At 39.3% G+C, this 17,262-nt stretch overlaps 1 long non-coding RNA gene across 6 annotated transcripts in view; it reads right to left on the reverse strand.

Annotated features, from left to right (window-relative positions):
• The window catches only part of LOC148109182 (uncharacterized), an 88,882-nt gene extending 71,971 nt beyond the window's left edge, over positions 1-16,911 (reverse strand). For 4 of the 6 annotated variants that reach the window (XR_015726313.1, XR_015726312.1, XR_015726314.1 and 1 more), the window contains exons 1-2: positions 13,840-16,911; positions 9,339-9,527 (exon numbers count right to left, since the gene is read on the reverse strand). This is a non-coding gene — a long non-coding RNA (uncharacterized LOC148109182). The remainder of the gene's footprint in view (positions 1-9,338; positions 9,528-13,839) is intronic. The other 2 variants (XR_015726311.1, XR_015726315.1) reach the window with 2 other exon arrangements.
• Between the last annotated feature and the right edge of the window lie 351 nt (positions 16,912-17,262).

Below are 17,262 nucleotides of genomic sequence, written 5' to 3' on the forward strand. Positions count from 1 at the left end.
CGCACACGTATACAAGTATTGAGCTCTTGGATTTAAATTATTCCAAAGATGGAAACATGTTTGCATGTTTGCTTTGGAGACAAAATAGGCAACACTTCCAAGTCAATGTTGAGAACTACTTTCCTATTGTCTATTAATTGCAAACAAAACAGGATTTTAGAGTTTGCTGCCACCATAATCCAAGCCACCATTCTCTCTTGCCTAGACTCCTAAAACAATTTCCGAACTTCCGCTGTTCCCCACCTCCAACATTCTCCACACAATATCCAGTGTTCCTTTAAAATTAGGTCCTGTCACTTCCTCATTTAAATCCCTTTGATGGCTGCCCATTTGACAAAGAATAGAATCCAAATCCCCTATTCTAGCCTCCAGGGCCCTCACCTCCTGCGTGCCCCCTCCCACCCCCGGCCCCACTCTGCTCCAGTCATACAGTCCTCTCTCCCTTCCAAAGGCCCCAACAAGCTCTTCCCTGAATTAGGACCTTGTACTTGCTGCTCCACTGCCTGGAAAGGCTATTTTCCTGGTTCAGTCCATAGCTGGCTCCTTCTCACTCTTTAGGTTTCAGATTAAATGTCACCTTCCCAGATGGACCTGCCCTGCCCATCCTATTATGGCAATGATAATTATTATATTGTTACTACTTCTACAGTCATAGTAGTAGTAGCATGATTAATATGACAATAGATAAGAAGAATAGTAGGTCGTCCCTATTATTCTCTATCATTGACCTTTGTTATTTCCTTCAAGATGTTCTTGTCCTTCATGACTTTCTATTTGTTAGCTTCTAAACAGGATCAGCATTGTTTGTCTTGTTCACTGCTAGGTCTCCGTCTCCTGGTAGAGTGACTGGCATATATACTCGGCAGTGAATACATACTTGTTGAAGCAATGAAGTTTGAGGATTAGAAAGTAATTTAGAAGTCATTTTATCCATCTAGTCCCTTACCCTAATCCAGGGCTTTATTTTCAGCCCTCTGTCATGCAGAGGTTACTTTAATAGAGGTGTTTATGCTGTTGGAGAACAAAAAAAGAACAACAGGGAGGAGCTGCTTCCCTTTCCCTAATTGATTTTACCTTACTTGTTCTGACATCAGCTTTGCTTTTTACCACATAGACAAATATTCATATGAGTCATTTATTCTTAACTAAACAGCTAATCATATGACCACTCCTTTTGGGGGGGGTGTTGTTATACTCGAATAGGTTCTAGACTAATTATCATCTAGTTGTTCACAGAATCTTAAAGATTTTGTCTATTAATATCTCTAATTAGCCCTTAATGAAGTGTTTTCCAAACCATGGGCTTAGACTCATTATGAGTAATGATATCTATTTATTACATCACAACTGGCACTTGAAAAATAGAATAGAAAATACAAGAGTGCTTTGCATATTGTAAAGATAAGTACTGTCTGGTGAAACTTTTGTTTCAATCATATATGTGATTTTGTATACATGTGTGTATTACGTCTTGAAGTAAAATATATTTCTTATCGTGGGAAATAAACAATAACAACAGCAACAACAAAGTCTGAAGGCCACTGTTGAAATGAACACTCAGTGTCCTATGGTAGAAAGGAAGCTATCTGGCAGTCCTAGGATGACATTTGGGTTGACCTTCTGGGCCCTCTTCAGCCAGAGTGTTGAGGCTGTTCAGGGATGAGAGTGATAATTCTGCCATACTTCTAAATGAAAGCACTACCTTACAGCCTGGAAACAGAAAAATGTTCTAGCAATAGGGGGACCACATCAGCTATTTGAAATAAACTACAAATACAACAAAGAAATTCTTTTCCTTATTAGTTCTTCAGTATTTGTCTTCTGTATTCCTATATCAGAATAACTTCGGCTTAGCAGATTATGGCTAAAATGGCCAGGAATCTGGTAAGAGTTGGGTTGGAAGGGAAATGAATGAAGAAGTTCAGGAGTTAGGCCCCAAAAGAACATTGTGAATTCTCCTTTTTGTGCCAATTTTCTTCTGATGGCTTCTCCTTTTACAAAGAAGCAGGAATGAAGATCATCCACTGAGAATGAGGATGGAGGTTAGAGGAGAGGAGAAGGCAGGAAGCAGAGGGACATGAATGCAGTAAGGAAACATAACGTGATTATGGGCAGCACTAAAGGATGTGTATTTAAAGTCTCAGGGTCGTGAGATCCAGCTCTGTCAGGCTCTGCACCAGTGGGTTGTCTGCTTGGATTCTCTCTCTCCCTCTCCCTATGCGCCCCCCACCCCCACTCTCTGTCACTCAAATAAATAAATAAATAAATCTTAAAAAAAAATAATAAAGTGGGTCTAGCGAGGACAGTACATGTTCAGCTGGGGGATGCAGGCATGTGGCAATCGGAGAGTTGAATTTAACCACAGATAAAAGATAAGTTTTGTTTAGGAAGATTGAATAGCATAAACAAAGTTTAAGTGCCTAGAATTACATGATGTGTAAATATACTAAAAAAAATCTTCTAGGAATCAGTCGCAATTCATTTGGCTCCAATGTCCACCCAGAAAGCTGAGAAACAGCCTGGCACTCTCTTCCTGCAAGGGAACCGGGTAGCACACCACACTGAATTAAAGAGGCTTTATTGGCGTTCTCCCCAGGTCTTCTGACTTAGCTGTGAATCTCCGCTACAAGGGTCATTCAGGTATCTGATTGAGCCACCTGTTTTCATGTTTTACAATATCAGGAGGGCCTTTTATTACCACAATGGCCAGGAACAGCTGAAAAAAACTGAGTCCCCACTACAAAATGAGAACTATAAACAGTTCACTAGACAGTTAATTTCCGCAAAATTCCAGAATACGTCAACAACCCATAATTAAAATTCAGTGGGGGATATATATTTCTCTGCAGTGAGAAGCCAGTAAAGCTAGGGATTTTTCTCTAGTCTAATGTGATGTCTTCTTTTCTTGCATTAATCAAATCCAGACTCAATCCTCTTCTGTGTAATTCCCTCTGCACATCCCTCCTTAAGATGTGTACCTTGTTGAATCTGAGTCTTTATAACCATCTACGAAAAATGCTCACTCTCTACTTCGTATTCATTTACAATAATTTTCGTCTTTCATTCAACAAATCTTTATCAAACACATGTTATATGACCAGACCACACCTGGCCCTGGAGATGCAAAGTAAACAAGGTAAAATTGTCTCTGCCATTCCAGAGCTTTCTCTCTTAAATAAGCAGTCACAGTGGGTTGTGCTAGGTGCTTAGAAAAGAAAAGATGAGGGGCGCCTGGGTGGCACAGCGGTTAAGCGTCTGCCTTCGGCTCAGGGCGTGATCCCGGCGTTGTGGGATCGAGCCCCACATCAGGCTCCTCTGCTATGAGCTTGCTTCTTCCTCTCCCACTTCCCCTGCTCGTGTTCCCTCTCTTGCTGGCTGTCTCTCTCTGTCGAATAAATAAATAAAGTCTTAAAAAAAAAAAAAAAGAAAAAAAAGAAAAGATGAAATATAGAGTTGTCAGATAAAATACAGATGTTCAGTTAAATTTGAATTTCAGATAGATAATAATGGATTAGTGTAAGTATATCCCATGTTATCTACAACTCCGTAGAAGTTCAGGACAGAAGTTTTTAACCTGGTCTAAGGGGATGAGAAAACACTTCCTGAAGAATGGGACATTTAAACTGAAACCTAAATTGTATTTTATGCACCAAGTCCTTAGCAGTGATAATGCCAAAGTAGGATCCAGGTTTCTCTGCAAAATGAACAGTTCTTTTGCCGCTTCTTGGGGTGTGGCCATTGTCTCTCTCTTTCCAAAGTGTTTTTCCCATAGAGTGTGGAGGAGGTCTTTCCAACTCTTCTCTTTAATGTAAAAAGAACAACTTTAAATTGGAGTCTAAGTTGAAAATTCTTTGTTCTCATTTGACAGAAAATGGCTACCACATAACTTTCTGTACTATTAAGTACTCTTCTGGGTTACAGTGGCTCAAGGTCTTAAGGTTTTATCACTTATGCCCATACCCATTTAGGAAACACAGCCTATTTATTGGTGGTATAATTTTCAAAATGAATTATTTATGTATATTCTTCAAGTAGAGTACTTTTTGGATTTAAATAAAGAAGACTTTAAAAAAAGTATGTATGTGTATATATATGTGTGTGTATATATATATGTGTGTGTGTATATATATGTATATGTATATATATATGTATATATATATATATATAGAGAGAGAGAGAGAGAGAGAGAGGCACCTGGGTGGCTCAGTCGGTTGAGCGTCTGATTCTTGATTTCAGCTCAGGTCATGATCTCAGGGTAATGAGATTGAGCCCTGGGTGTGAGACTGCTTAGGATTCTCTCTCTCCCTCACCCTCTGCCCTTCCCCATCCCTCCTCTCACCCTCTGCCCTTCCCCATCCCTCCTCTCTCTCTCTCTCTCTCTCTCTCTCACTCAATAGGTATATAAATAATTAATTAGAATACACACACACACACACACACACACATTTATACTAGAAATGCTATCCCAGGTTTTCCCTGCCTGAATCTCTTCTGTTATTATCTGTCTTCAGGGCTATTTCTGACTAATGTGCGGTATAAGAATGCCAGCTATTTCTGGGGAAAACAACAAGCAAACCAACCCTTACCACTTCTCAATTACTGGTACTAAAAATACTAGAATGTACTTCTGTGCTTTTCAGTGACTAGATTAGTTCAATCAGCCCATTTATAAGCATTCAAACTTGTTAACCACCAAATCAGCTGGGCAAGATGTGAAGGTGGTAAAAGCAATTCTTTTGAATAAACTCAATCATTGTCACCTGTAGAAAAAGCTAACTGTTTATGTTTTGAGGGAATGTTGTCACAGATTAAAAAAAAAAAAAAATGAACCTCTCTCAGTTCTCTTTTAGTCTGACCTTGAAGGTCAAGGCATGCATGAAGAAGGCCTGTCTGTGTAACTGCAGACCATCACACCCCTGGCTGCCTCTCAGCTCATTTGCTTTCCCTCAGGGAGGAGAGCAGTCCTGCCAGGACCCACAAGATCTATAGCACGGCCCTTGTGTAGTGGACACATTTTGGAACATCTGCGTGGCTTGCAATGAACCTTTAACTTGTCCCTCACCTGCGGCAGCATCTGGCCACAGTAACTGGACTGGGACTGGGCTGCTGCCTCAAGCTGAGCAGAGCCCCTTCACAGGGAATTTGGAAGTGGGAATGGGAGAGAGAGAATGAGTCTTTCCATGTGGCTGGCTCTGTAAAAGTAAATTTGGGAGCTGTGGCTGCCAGCTGCCAGCTGCCATATGGCTCAAGTAACTGAGAAGGCCAGATGCTGAGGAAAACACTGAAGTGAGAAACAGTGAGTTCTCTGAGTTCTGCTGACCTTCCTGTTGCAATTACAGTCCCGACACCTGGCTGCTTATAGTCCTTAGCTCAGTGACACCCCTACTTTCTTATAGTTTCCTCCTTTTCTACTTAGAGCAGTTCAAGTTGGTTTCTACTATCTGTAAACATAAACATCCTGAGGAGTCATAGGGCCCCCGGCTGACTCAGTCGGTGGAGCATTGACTCTTGATCTCAGGGTTATAAGTTTGAGCCTCCCCTTGGCTGTAGAGATGACTTAAAAATAAAAATTTAAAAGATAAACCCCCAAAACAAACAAACAAAAAACATCCTGCAGAATCCTGAGGGCTGGTGTTCTGCCCCACAAACCCCATGGTGAGACCACTGTTTCGCCAGGCACCCCCTGGTGGGCACCCTGCTCTTTCCTTAGCTCCTCATCAATCCTGCCGGGCAAGTCAAATGAGAAAACATGCATGAAGCAGAGTGGGAAGAACCGGACGGAACTGAATTCTGATCTAACCACATCATTTATTCACCGTTGGACCTTATAAGTTCCTTAAGTCATCTGAACCTCCACGTATCTATATATTAACACCTGCTTTGCAGGGTTTATTAAATGAAATAACGTATGTAAAAATTCTAGAAGAGGGTAAGTACACAGTAGGCACTCAACGTCTGATGGCTATAAATCGAATCATGGAATGGTGACCTATAAACATCTTGGCTCTTGGACCATTAGCTGTGGCGATGCTGTCACTTGGTATCCAGGGACATTTGTAAGTGCTCCTTCACAGTGAGCAATGACATACTTACATGGTTTTGAATTTATCTGATATTAACATTACTTTGTGATGAGCACCCTCACAACTAAATCTTCAGGCATATATTTTTTATTTTCTTAGGATAAATTCCTCTTAGGTGAAAGCACAGGTATGTTGTCCTGGTTCTTGACTCGTATTGCCAAAATTCCTTCCGAAAACCTGAACCTAGTTATACCTCCGCCAGCAGTGTATGCCTACAAATTAGTGTAGTAGACAAGCTGTCCCCCAATCCATCCTCCCTTTCTTCCATGATAACTGAGTTTGAGCAGAGTACATGGCTGCCCAGGCTGACTGCCTTTCCCAGCTCCCCTTGCCACCAAGTGTGGCCCTGAATCTAAGTGCTTACCATTGGATCATGAGATTTGCAACTTCCATATCATTTACTTAAAAGGAAACTGCTTGCCCTCCAGTGCTTCTCTTGCTCCCTTCTCCAAGGCTGAAACTCAACCCCACCTTAGACAACTAAATGAGGACAACACTCTAGGGGATGGCAGAGTAAGAAGACTGAAGGACGTTGAGACCCTAAATGACATCATGGAGCAAAAACCCATCCCTTTAGTAGCCTGGAGCGCTCACCTCCAACCTTACATGTGTCTCTTTGCTACAAAAATCTCAGCCTGTATCTTAATAGCATAGCGGGATTAATACATTTTTATTAGTAATAGACACACTGGAATACTAATCAATTTTATACAATTAGCAGGTTATGTATGACTGTATTATCTGTAAGAGCCCAAACTTACAAGTTTCAGTATTTCATTTTAAAATAAGGATTAGTTCTATCTGCTCTAAGAAAAACTTCCTTTATTACAAAAGTGCACCAGGTTTTAGTGCCCATCACTCTGCCTTTTGTTCTCACAAGGTTTCTTCATTGTTAATGCATATTGTGCTTTTCCTTTCAGCGAGCTACTGAATTTCAGGTATATAATTGACCTAAGCAGATTTAAGCATATACTGTGGAGTTCCTTGTTTATTTCCAAGTATGAACTCACAGGTCGGATTTCTAGAGAATTGAATTAGTTGTACAATCCACTATGGACTGTAGTGACCATAGTCGAATTTTTATGAAAGTAACCCCCTTGCTATTACACTGGCCAGATGTTAACTACTTCTCTCCTGTGGAAGCCTGTGGAAGTGTGTAATATGTTACACTGATGCTCTATCATCATACATTTGTTGGATTACATATGAGAGCTTCTAGATTATATATGGATGATTCTAGAAATAAAGTAAACATTAAGGGAATTCATGTGAACTATTCCTAAGCAGATGTTTAATATTTTCTTTGCTTATTAAGTAAACATCAAATTGCTCTGTGATTAAAACCTTCTTTGCTCCCTTTCTCTCAAGGATCACTGCTCTGTGCTGTCTACTGCCCATGTCTGAAAACAGGTGCTTCATTTATCTTACCCAGTTTTATGGTTATTTACTGTGGCAAGGTAAATCCATTATTCTGTCATGGCTGAACCAGATATCACTACGAAATTTTCAATCCTACTTTTCTACCTTAATGACGTATGATGAAGATTGTCTTATATCAAGTAAACATTCAGGAATCAAGATAGTCCTAAGAACTGGGTTATATATCACTGGCCATTCTTCAATTGCAGTTCACTGATACTTCACCATGAAGGTAACCACGATTCTCTCCATTTTTCGTTTCTCTTCCCTCATCCGCTGCTGTCTCTAACTCCCTTCTCATCTCTTCTGTACCTCACAGTTACTGCTTCTCATTACTTTGGTCCCCTGAAGGCTTATAATGGTCTCTAAGAATCTTTTCCGCTCCCCTTCAGCTCCTCCTACCAACTACTAACTTGCCCTCTGTATCTCACACTGGAACTCTTAAAGAAATCATCTGATCACTACCCTCGTCCCACTCTGGCAAAATTTTTTGGGCCAAGGCCTTTTTCCTACCTGTGGCAGGGAAAGTTCCTGAAAAAGAGAAGTGGACTGGTCACTCTGTGCAGAATATGGCCACCCAGGACTTATTCATCAGGAAACATGGGAAGAGCAGTCAGTACGGCAGTCACTGAGATTGCCCCTATAGCAGTGATTTATTTACAAATCTCTTGGGGCGCCCAGGTGGCTCAGTTGATTAAGCCTCTGTCTTTGGCTCAGGTCATGATCCCAGTATCCTGGAATCGAGTCTCTGCTCAGTGGGAGCCTGCTTCTCCCTCTCCCTGCCACTCTCCCTGCTTGCACGCTCTCTGTCAAATAAATAAATAAAATCTTAAAAAAAAAAAATCTCTTTCGTCCTAAATGTGATCTTTTGAGGATAGGAGGCTTGTTTTAGGTATTCTTTAATGCTCAATGCCCTATTGCTTGACACATAGTAGGTTCTCAATAAATTTTACTGAACGAATGAATGAATTGATGAATGGCTATCTTGGCTCCCCCACCAGACTGTTGGCTCCCTTGATTGGCCCCAGAGTTTGACACAGATCCTTAAAATTAATAAATTACAAGACTACCTTGTGTGTTGTTTTAATAAATGCTGTTTTTAAAAAATAATTGAAGTACTAATAGAAGGGTTTTGTGATTTTGCTTTAATGATTTTAATTCTTGTTCACATCAATTTTAAATCTGTTTAGGAGTGACCTGGGATTAGAATTTGTCTTCTCCTGCATCTTAAATACTCCCCAATTAGAATTTGCAAAACACTAACTTAGATTGGTTTTCCTTAATTTGTCTGAATAATATTTTATAGCAGTTCTCTGCATAATGAAAATTCCTTTGTGCAGATAGCAGGTATGCCTTTATGTATTTGTTGACTTTCTGTGAGCTAGTGAGTCATTGACCCTGATGCTACAGTGGGGGTGGTTTGCACCACAGATAGCTTAATCATCCCCATGGTAACACGGAGCCTTCTTGCCTACTACTTCTTCCCACATCTTTGTTATATTTAAAGGAGGAAATCATTATTTATTTTAGATTTGATGTTCTGATGTTTTTTAGGACACAAATTCCTAACCTCAGCATTGTTGTGTATAAAACATTGCCATAGCAACAATAAAAATAGTGATTATCAATAATACCTTACGAAATGAAAAATGACCTGCCGATTCTACAGCATTTTAAGATTCAATACTTTTTTCCCTCAATTTTGCATCCCAATTACAAAGATATTGAAATTAAACTGTATTTAACCAAATGACTAATTGATGATTCTTACACATTTTGTAAAGGTAAACACTAAGTTGCATTATATGTTTAATTTGAAAATATGTTTGGGTGTACCTGGGGGGCTCAGTCAGTTGGGCGTCCAACTCTTGATTTCAGCTCGGGTCATGATCTCATGATCTCAGGGTCCTTAGGATCAAGCCCCATGTTGAGCCTTGTGTCGAGCCCTGTGTTGGTCTCCATGCTCAGTAGGGAGTCTGCTTGTCTCTCTTCCTCTACTCCCTTCCCTTCACTCCTGCTCTCTCTCTAAAATAGATAAATAAATAAAATCTTTAAAAGCAGGAAATATGTTTGCTTATAAAAAATAATTCCTGCTCTTTGTGGTTAAATTAGAAAATAATGACAGGCAAAAAGAACATTCAATAATGTAGTAATCTCCCTTCCCCATAGGTTATTATGTCTTTCCAATACCTTTCCATTGTGTATCTGTGTGTGTGGTGGTGGCCAAGAGAGGACAGAGAGATAGAAAGATGCACTCCCACTCACCTAACCCTCCACCCCCCCCAGCCAATACATTTTGCTCTGTATCCCAAGTTTTTTACTTAACACTATATTGTGGTATGGAATTGTCGAATCACTACATGGTATACCTGAATCTAGTATAACACCGTATATAAACTATGTTGGAATTAAAATAAAATAAAATTTAAAAATCATAAAAACAAAAAACCACCCCAATATATTGTGAACATTTTTCAAATATACGGTTGACCTTTGAATAAGACAGGTTTGAACTGTGAAAGTCTACTTATACGTGGATTTTTTTCCATAAGTACAGTAATGTAAATGTATTTTCTCTTCCTTGTGATTTTAATAACATTTCCTTTCCTCTAGCTTACTTTATTGTAAGAATACAGTATATAATATACATAACATACAAAATATGTGTTAACTGAATGTTTATGGTATTGGCTTTTGGTCAACAGTAGACTATTTGTAGTTAAGTTTGAGGGAAGTCAAAGTTATACATGGGTTTTTAACTGCATGGGGTCGGCACCCCTAACTCTCTCATTGTTCAAGGATTAACTGTATTTACGACACTGTCACTTTTATTGGTTGACTAGTATAGATGTTTTGTTGAATGAATTTACCATATTTTATTTAACCAATACCCCTTTTGTTGGACATTTTAATTTTTTCAATTTTTCACCAATATCAAACATAAACCCAAAAAGAAAAAGGAGATAAAAAGAGAGAGACAGGGGAAGAGGGAGGGAGAGGAGAAGCAAGGAAGGAAACTGCAATAAACATCTTGCGGCATATATTATTAGTTACTTCCTGAGCGTGTATTTCCTTAGCACTATTTTGAAGTGGAATTGCTGGTTAATAGGAGTGCACTTTTCAGACATTTTGTCAAAGAGCAATTGAGAACAGATGTAGTATCCTCTCTAACCCTGGATATTATCTTTTAAAATAATCCTTATCAATTAGATAGGCAAAGATGGCAATATAATATGCATTTTTTATTACTGATGAAAAGGAAAAATGTTAATCTTTAGTGACCCTTTTTTTCTTTCTTTTCTATTTTACCTGCAGAAGTCCTTTACCCATTTTTCTATTTATCTTTTTCTTATTGATTTGTAAGACTTCTTAGCCCTTTGTCCCTGCCCCCCCCTTCTTAATGAATCTCTACCCACAGTGTGGGCTCAAACTCACGATGCCAAGGTCAAGAGCTGCACACTCTAGCTATTGAGCCAGCCAGGCAGGCATCCCACATTTTCTTCTTTCTAGTTTGGCATTTGTCCTTTAATTTTGGGGTAACTTTTCCCCCTTCCAGTCTGGGATTTGTCTTTTTATTTGTTGGTGATTTCTGAAACAGTTTTTAGTTTTTTATGTGTTTTATTTATTTTTGTATAAGATTTTATTTTTAAGTAATCTGTACACTCAACGTGGGGCTTGAACTTACAACCCCAAGATCAAGAGTCGCATGCTCTACCAATTGAGCCAGCCAGGTGCTCCATTTTTTTTTTTTTATGTATTTTAAAAATCAATCTTTTGTTTTACATTTCATGCAATATAATTCCCATTTCCAAGATTATATTAATATTTTTTATATTTTCTGTTAATAATATGATGATTGTATTTTTATATTAAAATCTTTAATCCACCAGGAATTTATTTTGGCACAAGGTATATATTTTCCTTCCTTCAAACAATTGGGCACTGGCTCCTTAACTTATTGTATAATTTATACTTTCCTTGAAGACTAGAAATGCCACTTATTGGGGCGCCTGTGTAGCTCAGTTGGTTAAGTGGCTGACTTCAGCTCAGGTCATGATCCTGGGGTTCTGGGATGGAGCGGATCCTGGGATCGAGCCCCACGTTGGGGCTCCCTGCTCAGTGGGGAGTCTGCTTCTCCCTCTCCCTCTGCCCCTCCCACAGGTTGTGCTCTCACTCTCTCTCTTTCTCTCTCTCTCAAATAAATAAATAAAATCTTTTAGAAAAAAAAGGAATGCCATTTATTTATCTACTTGGATCTGAATGACTTTGAATTCTAATGTGAAAATATAGAGCTTTTTGACAGATCTAACCATTTTCCCTCTCAATCAGCAATTATGTGGAAGATGAGGAGATGTCAATTTAAATGCCAGAAAGATACTGAATGAATCTCTGGCTTCTTTTTCTTTAATCAGAGAATGTTAAAAATATTTTATAACAGGGGCGCCTGGGTGGCTCAGTCATTAAGCGTCTGCCTTAGGCTCAGGTCATGGTCCCAGCGTGCTGGGATTGAGCCCCGGGTCTGTCGGGCTCCCTGCTCAGCGGAGAGTCTGCTTCTCCCTCTGAGCAGAGAACCCGCTTCTCCCTCTGCATGCCATTCCCCCTGCTTGTGCTCTCCTTCTCTCTCTCTCTGTCAAATAAATAAATAAATAAATAAATAAATAAAATATTTAAAAAAATTTTTATAACAATATCATTGCTAAAATCGACTTATGCTGTTGAATATTTTAATCTAAATGTCTTTTTTAAAAATCTAAATGTCTTACCTAAAAACTTACCTAAATATCTTAAATTTTTTATTGCTATGTATCTGGGCTGTAATGACATATATTTTATGAACATATTTTGCTCAATAAGCCAATAAGATATTCTTAATGTATTATGCGTGATAAGTGCATAAATGTATATATTTACATCATGATTCAGAAGCTAAATATTATTTATGAATTTCAAATTGCTCAACAAATTTCATATACATGGGTAACTTTGTATAAGGTGTTCATAGATCTTAAAGTTAAATTTATTGGTTCATGTTTTCCCAATACAATCAACATAATTATATTGTGGAAATTGAAATCAACTTTGTTAGCCTTTAAATTGGAGCTGCAAACACATAGTAAGCGCCTGTGTAGAAGTTGGATCTATTTCTGTGCTTTAGATGTTCCTTTGGTCTGAATAAAAAAATCACACATAAAAAAAAATCACACATGCATACACAGATACACAATCACAATACATATTTCTGATTGAAACAATAAACCTACTTTGACAAGTTTGATGGTTAACACTGTAAACTGCGATTTACTTGGAAACAATGACTTTTTCAACCACTTTGCCTGTAATATAGCCACAATTAAGTCAGTTATGATTAGGTGCTCCTGAAAATACTATAATTGGTCATTTAATCCATGTAATATCTCATTGTGGTAAATGTTGGCTTTAATTGTGACAGTGATTTAGGACATATTACATAAGCACAGTCATAAGGATAAATATGCAGAATTTTATATTAGGTCACTTCAAGGACTGATACACACACACACACACACACACACACACTCACTTTTCTTCCCTTACATACATTCTAAGGCACTTTTAGAGATATTTTGGTACATTTGATAAATGTGAAAAATAATACAAACACCAAGATTAAATCCCACGTGTGAGCCTGACTGAAAAAAGAGCTACATAGTGATTACCAAGAAAATGGCCTGTGAATTGTTTCGGCAAAATCTCTAAAGCCTGTTCTTTTCCCAGTGCTCATTTACAGTGAAGAAAACAAGCCAGGTGCCAGGGGAATTTAGCCTGAAAAAGGTTTATTTTGCCCCCCCCCCCGAGACAAATTTGATTTTATCTATTAGCTCAAACTACAAATTGTGGCTGTTCTCCAAATCAGGACTTGAGGATTTATTTTATTTATTTATTTTTTTAATGAATGTTTCTCATTTCCTTCCCTTTGATCTTGCTTTCTATGGAGTATTGAGAATATCCACCACTCCATCTCCACAGGTCTCTCACAGATCGTTTCTACTTTACCTACTCTAACTTTCTATTTAAGAATCACTTGATCAATTTCCACCACTTTTCTTATGAAATTCAGATTTCTGGAGTGCCTGGGTGGCTCAGTTGGTTAAGCAGCTACTCAGGTCATGATCTCAGGGTCCTGGGATCCAGCCCCCCAGTGAGCCCTGCATTGAGCCCTGCATGGGGCTCCCTGTTCAGTGGGGAGTCTGCTTCTCCCTCCCTCTTTCCCTCCTCGCCCCTTCTCACACTCCTGCTCTCACTTTCTCAAATAAATAAATAAAATCTTAAAAAAAAAAAAAAGTCCAGATTTACTTGCCAGTCTTAAGTAGGTGATGATGCTTTCACTTGGGAGTTTTCCTGATTTCACTCCTGTTCCTTGTCTTCCTCCCTTTCCTTTGGATTGTTCTAGGCTGGAACAATCTTTCCTGACCTGCCCTCTTCAGTTCACAATCTTCGTTATGTTCCCTTATGTCACTCCTGGTGTTCATAATCCAAAGTGAGGGAGGCAGATCTGTGGACCACACATTGGTATTTACATTTAATGGCTTACTTCAGATCCTTTTTATTGAAAGATCCAGGAACACAGGAATTATGCCCATCTTATGTACCACTGTATATCCAGTGCCTACATGGTATGCTCAATACATTTTTATTGAATTAATAATAATGGCCACTGGGGCACCTGGGTGGTTCAGCCCCTTAAGCATCTGACTCTTGATTTTGGGTTAGGTCATGATCTCAAGGTCGCTAGATAGAGCCCCACATAGGGCTCAGCACTGGGCGTGAAGCCTGCTTAGGATTCTTTCTTTCCCTCTCTCTCTGCCCCTCCCCACTTCTCTTCCTCTCTAAAAAAAATAATAATAAAACAAGTAATAACAATAATAACAGCCACCATTTTATAAATCTACTTATCAAATGATAGGTATTGTGCCATGCACAAGGCTATCTTCATTTTATAGATGAAAAGACTAAAACTTAGAAAAATAAAGCAACTTGTTCTTGGTCACAAGGCGAGCTAAAGTTGAAGAGCCAAGACATGACTTAATCCTGGGTATAGAAGGCTCAGCGCCCAGCCTCAACGTGCACACTGAGTGCAGAGGCAATAAAACGTGACTATGTAGAAGAGTTGTTCTAGAGCCAGACCGCATGAGTTTAAATCCTGACTGCCACTTAAGAGTTAATCTAAACTCTCTGTGCTTCAGTTTCATCATCTGTAAAATGGAAACAATTTATGGAACGAATACGCATGGGTTCCCGTCCTTCCCCCTCAGCGTTGTGTCCAATCTGCTGCATTGTCTTTGTTTGGTTTGACACAATCCATGCTGACGATCACCAAGGGCTTAGACCTCCAGAAATGAAGGCTTAAATCACCCTGGCAGGCAAAATCCTCAGGTAGCTGAAATGTTAGCTGCAAACAAGGGAACTTGGAATGGGCCACTTATACTCTCATTAACAGCAGCAGGAATGGGTAGTCTGCACATGTATTGCTGGAATGTCTGAGACTAAAAAATTACTCTATTTTTTCCCTTTTAAATGAAGAACTATCCTTGTTTTCTTCTTCCTTTCTTTCTGTAGCAGCCATGGCCACCCCTGTCCCCAGCAATTACGTACAGAGTATACTGGTATAATTATACTGACTATTTAGTGCTCATATTGCAAGGCCATGAGGAGCCACCACACTTGGAGGAGACTGGGCCAAAACTGAAGGAATGGGTGTTTTACATCCAGAGATCACAACCAGGAAAACAATAACCCCAAGACACTCCTTCTACCAGTTAGGGGTATCTTGGGGCTTGGAAAGAACATGCCTTTGTGCAAGTTCAGGGGCTTTTGTTCTAGAATGGCTAGATCCCACAGGCTGGAGGCATTTTTTTCATTGCACATAAGGGAAAAGCAAATAAATAATAAACCACAACAGATTCCCCTTAGGCCAGCCACGACAGCTCACAGGGACACCTCCCTCCCCAGCAGAGGGGTGGAGCAACGGCAAACATCCACACACATAACTTCTGGTCTACTCATGGCTGAGTGATGAGAGGTAGGAATCTGACCCAAACTGGCCAAACAGACTTGCTCTCCTGGAAAACTGAAATTTCGAGCTGAGATGCAAAGAGACGGGGAGTTGTTTACAGCCCAATAGGAGGAGTTTTTGGATTCCTGCTACTGAATTTCCCTGGTTATACAATCCCCAAAGTCTGTTGGATACCCCAATCGGATTCTGGTAAAGGCAACTAGCTGAATTTGTTATTTGCAATCAGAAGAACCTTAACTACTATACTTTGTTGAATAGCTTTCTCTCATGCTATTTCTTCATATGTTCCTTTCCCTACACCCTCCACCAAAATGTCAAAGTTCCCCAAGAATGCCACAATGTTCTAGCTCACTGAGCTTGTCCTACTCCTATTTCCCTGAAAACCTGCTCAAGGGTTACCCCCTCTGTGATTCTTTCTTTCTTTCTTTCTTTCTTTCTTTCTTTCTTTCTTTCTTTCTTTCTTTCTTTCTTTCTTTCTTTCTTTCTCTCTTTCTTTCTAGATTCTATTTATTTGAGAGAGAGAGCAAGAGCACAAGAGCAGGGGGAGGGGCAAAGGGAGAGAGAGAAGCAGACTCCCTGCTGAGCAGGGAGCTGAAGGGGGCTCCATCCCGGGGCCCCAAGATCACAACTTGAGCTGAAGGCAGATGCTCAACCTACTGAGCCACCCAGGGCCCCAACCCTCTGTGATACTTTCAATCATCACTCCATACTTAAACCTGTTTTGATTTGAAAGGTCCTCCACTGTGCCCATGGGGCCTATTATGCCACAGTCACAGCACTTACCATTCTGCACTGTGGTCCCTGGTTTACTTGCCTGTGTCTCCCATTAGATGGCAAGCTCCTTCATAGAAGGGGCAAGTTCTCATTTGACTTTTATTTCTTTGGTTCCTTGTTACACTGCCTGGCACGTAGAAGACCCAGTAAGTAAATGGATAAATGAATAAACAATTTCTGCTTCATCATGAGAACATGTTCAGGCTCACCTACTGGAAGAATGTGAGAAACATGGAAAAGAGCCAAGGCCTCTCTAGACCTAAGGACAGACAGCTGGTCCCCAAACATGAGCATTCAGTCAAAATGAATAGACCCACCTACCAAACCCACAGCTGACTCAGAAAATGAGTGACCCAGCTCGTTCTAGAAGAGCTACCCAACTCACAACGTATTGACTCCTAAGAAATAATAAATGGTTATTATTTAATCCACTGACCTTTAGGGTGGCTTGTTAGGCAGCATTTTTGTGGCAATAAATAACTGGTACAATATCTGTGAGTTAAATTTTACCTGGGGATCACCAACTTGAGAGCTTTGCTAGCTAAACAGGAGATTTAAAATCCAAGAACTGCTTTCACGAGTCCCACTGTGAATGTGAAGATTGGATATATTTATAAATCAGTAGAAGTGAAATTTCTCACTACTTGCTATGACATTTTAAAAACTAATAAAACATTTTAAAAATACCTTAAAGGAAAATTATAAAACTAAAATTACTGATAACCTATTCCAACACACCTATGTTAATTTTTGCATGTTTCTATTCAGCCTTTACCCACATGCATATGTATTTTCATATAGTTCTAATAACAACAATGTTGTATTTTGTTTTAATATTATAAGAAAGTACCATAATCATACATAATTATTTTAATGGCTACATAATAGCTTTTCAAATTGTTATAATATAATTAATCATTTCTCTATTATTAG

Source organism: Ursus americanus, chromosome 12 (assembly GCF_024610735.1).
Source record: "Ursus americanus isolate L20-20 chromosome 12, mUrsAme1.1.p, whole genome shotgun sequence".
NCBI lineage: Eukaryota > Metazoa > Chordata > Mammalia > Carnivora > Ursidae > Ursus > Ursus americanus.